Consider the following 6,000-nt stretch of genomic DNA (forward strand, 5'->3'; position numbering starts at 1 on the left):
ATTTTGGAGATGGGGGTCTTGTGAACTATTTGCCCAGGCTGGCCTCAAACTGTGGTCCTCTCCTGCTCTCAACCTCCCAACTAGCTAGGATTATAGGTGTGAGCCACTGGCACCCAGTTTCCATAGGGTTTTTTTTTTTTTTAATTTTTTTTTGGTGCTACTAGGGTTTGAACTCAGGGTCTCACACCTGCTAGTCAGGTGCTCTATCACTTGAGCCACTCCACCAGCCCTTTTTGTTTTGGGTATTTTCAAGATAAGGTCTTACAAATTATTTGGCTAGGCTGGCTTTGAACCTTTGATCCTCCTTATCTCTGCCTCCTGAGGAGCTAAGATTACAGGCAAGCCACTGGCACCTGGCTGTTTAACCTTTTGCTGAAGTAGCAAACGCCTCCAAATTGGTTGTGCACCTCTTATAATCCTTTAGCAATGAGATATAAACTCTCATTGGGCCAGTTTTCTAGGTAGGGGAACTGAGGTTTTAGAAAGTAGTCATTCACCTAAGATCCCAGAACTAGCTTGTGGTGAGAGTCAGAATTTGAACCCAGCCCTCACCAACTGCCTATTTGGAAGAGATGAACTAACTTGCCCCCAGCAGCCCACTTTTGACCTTAGAGATTGTCAACTCAGAGATAGTTCCTCAGTTCAGTCTAATACTTTATGATTTACAACCATGACCATGGTGTCACCTGACATTTCCCTACAGAACTATGGGGGAGTCGGGCCCAGAAAGGAGAAGGGACTGGAGCCAAGAGACAGATTTGAGCTGCAGGGCCTGAGTCAGGCTGCAAAGGTCCTAAAGGAAGCTCCAAGAGGGGGCCTGAAGCCAAGTGATGGGCCAGCTGTTTCCATGATGCCACGTGGCCTAGAAATTCTTGAAAATGTCTCTGCAGTCTGCACATTCCATGGGCTTCTGGTTTTCCACAAACAGGATGACTGCAGACATGGGAGTGGGGCACAGGCTATTCTGGACTTAAATCCTCAGTCTGCAATGGATCCAGACAGAGCAGTGGGCTTTTGCTTCCTGGGACGAGGAGAGGCAGAGTGGACCTTGCCTAGGGTTTTGGGCCTCTCTCAGGAAAAGGGAGAGACAGGAACCAGATGCTTTGGGGCGGAGGTGAAGGCCGGAGCTCAGCAAAGCAAAGTATCCACTACCCTTTGATTTCATAATCCTGGTCTTAGGGTATGTCTCCCTGGGGTATTTGGGGTGGGGGTGGAGATGGGTTTAGAGGCACTTGGGTATCCATCCTGGAGACACTGGGTAGATGGCCTAGGTTCTAACTCTCTCACATCAGACCACCCAGAATTCAAATTACTCTGGGAACTTGAGCAAATCGCTTCTGAGGGGTTTTTTTTGGTTGTTTTTTTGAGATAGGGCAGGAGTTATTCTGAAACCTCAGGCAGTGTAGCTCATGCCTATAATCCCAGCTACATAGGAGGTTGAGATTGGGAGGCAACCCCAGACAAATAGGTCTTGAGATCCCATCTCTAAAATAACCAGAGCTAGCCGGGTGTCGGTGTTTGTAATCCCAGCTATTTAGGAGGCTGAGATTGGGAGGATTGAGGTTCGAGGCCAGCCCAGACAAATAGTTCTCAAGACCCCATCTCCAAAATAACCAGAGCAGAGTGGACTGGAGGTGTGACTCAAGCAGCAGAACTCCTGCTTTGCAAGTGTGAAGCCCTGAGTTCAAACCCCGGTCCCACCAAAAGTAAAGTAAAATTAACCCAAGCATCTGGCGCATAGGGCTGCCCAGTAAACAGTGGCCAAGACCGACAGATTTGGGATTTGCAAATTCATGGCTGTTCCCCAGCACAGCCTGTGGCTGTAGTAGGAGTTAACCTAATTTAATCAGTGGCACATGGCTTGGGAGACTTGTCTCATGGCTGTGTCCCTCAGTAACTGGGTGTTCTTGCACAAAATTGCTTAACTTTTCCGAACTTTATTTTCCTCCTCTGAAAAACAGGAATGTCAATAATTACCCAGTGAGTCAGTGAGCTGTGGCCCCGAGGCCTCCAGGACATAACAGAGGCTCAATCTGTGAGTTTCTTTGCTTTATCAAACTCCAAAGCTACTCCAAGTTCCTTAGGACCCCTATAATGGTGAAGGACTGGGGGGGGTACAGCTCAGTGCTACCCTTGCCTTGCATGTGTGATGCTCTGGGTTTGATCCCCAGCAAGAGAGAGGGAAAAAGGGGGAGGAGGGAGGGAGAGAGAGAAGAGGAAAGAGGAGGAGGAGGAGGAGGAGGAGGGAGGGAGGCAGACAGAGGGACAGGGAGAGGGAGAGAGAGAACACTTGTCAGGGTGAAGAAGGAAACAAAGAAGGGAGGGTAAGGTGTAGAATACTGGGCAGGGGTGGAGGTGGGGGGTCAGGATGCTGATAGAAACAAGGGAGCTCTTCTGTGGGGATCTGGGAGAACAGTTTACAAGAAGCAGGGGGCAGTGGCTGGTGGAGTGGCTCAAGTGGTACAGACCTGAGTTCAAACCTCAGCACCACCAAAACAAAAGCAAAAAGTTTGCTGGGCACTGTGGCTCCTGCCTGCAATCCCAGCTACTCGGGGAGCAGAGTTTAGGGGGATCAGGGTTCAAGACCAGCCTGGGCAAATAGTGCATGAGATCCCATTTGGAAAATATCTAACACAAAAAAAGGCTGATGGGAGTGGCTCAAGTGGTAGAGTGCCTGCCTAGCAAGTGTAAGGTTCTGAGTTCAAACCCCAATACTGCCAAAAAAACCAAAACAAAACTGCAGGTTAGTGAGTGCAAAGATCAGAGGATAATGTGTTGAGACTGGAATGGAAAAGGGAGGGTGTGGGGGGTTGAACAGATCAATCAATGACCAAGGAGAGCCCAAGCAGAGCACAGTGACACATGCCCAAGATCCCAGCTACTAGGGAGACAGAGGTAAGAGGGTCACTGAGAATAGGAAAGCTTGAGGCCTGGGCAACAAAGGAAGACCCCTAAGACTCTATCTCCAAAAAGAGAGGGGAAAGAACAAAACAGTACGAATGAGTGAGAGGCCCCATGTGTTCACAAGGTCACTTGAGTACAAGGTACAGGAGGACTTAGGCAACGCTGTGATAAGTCATTCTTTGTGTCGCTATCAGGCAGTCTTGTCTTCCAGGATCCTCGAACCTGTCAGCAGGGGCCACTCACCCCTTCCTTCACACAGCTTCTCTTTGACAGGAGAGGAGACTGCATTCCGGGGTGTCAACCCCTTATAGGGTCACATGCCTGCTGCCCCGATCTAATCACCAGAGCCCAGGGATAAGGTACACGGACTGCTTAACTGAACTCCGCTTCAGGCAAGGAGTGGATACTCTGTAATGACCTAAGGGACAGTTTATCTTGTCTTCCTTCACGGGTCCTAAGGCCCAGGGGTACTACCAGTTGTTCACTTCCCTGCTCTGTTAAAAATACAACAATGCATGATAGTTCAGAGCAAATTCCCAAATCATGAATTAATGACCACAGTGTAAGATCTTTTTTTTGTTTGTGTTTTCTGGGGCAGGATCTTGCTACGTAGCCCTGGCTGGGCTTGAACTCTCAATCCTCCTGCCTTCCCTGTACTGGAATTACAGGTATGCTCTACCATGCCTGGTCATTTCATTTTTTTAAAGTAAACATGTAAAAACTTTATATCCTAGTATGTTTACCTTTAAATATGAGCTGAATTATGTTTGCCTGATTTTTTAATAACAAGGATAAATGACACATGACTGCTAAGCTAACAGTCCTTTTTCTACCCCACTGCATGTTCTAACAGCCTAACAATACCATTCACGTTTTTTTTTTTTTTTTGGGGGGGGGCTGGGGTTTGAACTCAGGGCCTCACGCTGGCTAGGCAGGTGCTCTACCACTTGAGCCACTCCATAGCCCCGTTTTCGCGTGGGATTTTTTTGAGATAGGTCCAGGTGAACTATTTGCTCAGGGCTGGCTTTGAACTTGATCCTCCTGATCCCTGCCTCCTGAGTAGTTGGGATTACAGGCATGAGCCATAGTGCACTGCTGAATATTCTAATACACCATTTTAAAGTGGAATGGAACTGGTCATTAGTGGCCTCCTCTGGGTCAGTTATGAGTACACATTCCAAGCAGCGGGTAGAACAGAAAGTGAAATTCCTTAATTCCTCCAACTCCTGAAGCCCTCTGCATGCAAGTCTTTATAATCACAGGGCCTCAGACAGAGGCAAGGCTGGCCCTATTTCCCCAGCAGTCTCACAACCAGAACGTCTCTTGCTAATTGCTCTGGGAACAGTGGTCAATAGTGGATGAGCTGCTTTTGCTTTGCAAAGACTTCATGTGATCCTAGGAACTTCACCTCATTTTTAAAAATGCTAGATAATCCAAGAGATTGCAGAGAGAATGAGAAAACTCATGTGAGCAACTCTGCAACCAGCAAGGTGCTACAGAAGACTGCAGAACCTACTTGCTTCCTGAACAGAAGTGCAAAGCTGCTGCTGAGGCTCACAAGGCTTCCTGGTCAAGACATCCTGGGGCTGAGGGAGCCAGGACAGATGTTCATTGAGGAGACCCGGGAAACAGCGCACTCCCCAGAGGACGGATCAAAGGGCGCATTCACTCAGCAGCATTCCTGGCCTCCCATCACAGCCTCTGCTCCACCACTGAGGCACCGTGGGGTCTGCCAGTTTGTGCAGGCGTGTGCCCTGACCCCATGCCCTGAAAGAAGGGTGTGGGACTCCCCCAGCCCTCCTGACCCCTTCCCTGCTGGAATGAGACCAGGTGGTGTTCAAGAGGCTTTCTGGTCTTGCTGTGGGCTCACTTCAGGAAGTCAAATTCTGGCACCAGCCTGAGGCCACCTTCCAGCAGCCCGGTGTCATTACAGGGTAAGGAATGATATCACATCACCCACCAGTTGGCAATGGAGCCACCTGACTGGCTGTGTCGAGGGGCTGCCCGAGCCCAGGTTTGGGGTTGGAAGCTCTGAGCTTGGCTGAGGAGGGTGACTAAAATACTGGCTCTGTGATCTTGGCCATGTTCTCACTCGAGTCCTGGAGAGTTCTGATAAGCAGCTAGAATCAAATGGAGAAACTGAGTAAAAGGCAGTGGGGCTCTCTCGGGCTCCAATGTGTGACCTTCAAAGTGAAATCAGCTTTGAGTTTCAAACCAGCAACTGATTATCAGCAGGCTCTCACCTTCCTCCACACACCTACGGCACCCACCCCCTGCAGCAGCAGGATTCCAAGGACGGCAGCCTGCACCTACACCTCACTCAGAGGCCAGAACTGTGGCCAAGTGTTTTGCACACATCCTTTTCATCTTTGCACTGTGTGATGCAGGCACTGACTTGCCCTCTCTGTGCCTCAGCTTATGCAGTGACACAGTAATAACTCACGTGATCACGAGTTAAAACTGACAAGGTGTTTCAAACAGTAAACTAAACAGGCTTTATGAAGTCCTCAGAACAATGCATGGCCTTAGCACAATACTAAGTACGTTTTAAAGAACCCTCAGCACATTCGTGCTCTAACGCTGAGGCACCTACTGGTCACTGAGCCCATCAGGTGATGACGGACTCCAAGACTACAGGAAACTACTACCTTACGTGTATCTCTGCTGCCCCGACTTGGTGACCTTGTCATCATCCTTGCTCTTCTGTGAGACGTGGCAGTCTGAAGACATCTTGTATTAGCCATTTACAAAAGGCTAGGCCTCTGGAGGGTCCCGATGTTTTAAGAGAATACAAATGTGATGTTTCACAGGTTAAGATGACTAATAAAAAAAGGGATGAAGGCGACATGGATTTAGATACAAACTCCAGGAATGGGGAGGGAGGTAAGGAGAACAATGGAGGAATGAATTCAACTAAGACATATTTTAAGAGCTTTTGTAAATGTCACAATGTGCCCCCAGTACAATAATATACATAAACAAAAACCAACAACAAAACACCCTCCAGGATTGCACAGAGCAGAAAGGAGCAGTGTTCCCACCACCTCTAATCAGGACAGAGCACTGGTGACCAAGGGACAGGGCTTATTACACTGC

This window comes from Castor canadensis, chromosome 18 (genome assembly GCF_047511655.1).
Source record: "Castor canadensis chromosome 18, mCasCan1.hap1v2, whole genome shotgun sequence".
NCBI lineage: Eukaryota > Metazoa > Chordata > Mammalia > Rodentia > Castoridae > Castor > Castor canadensis.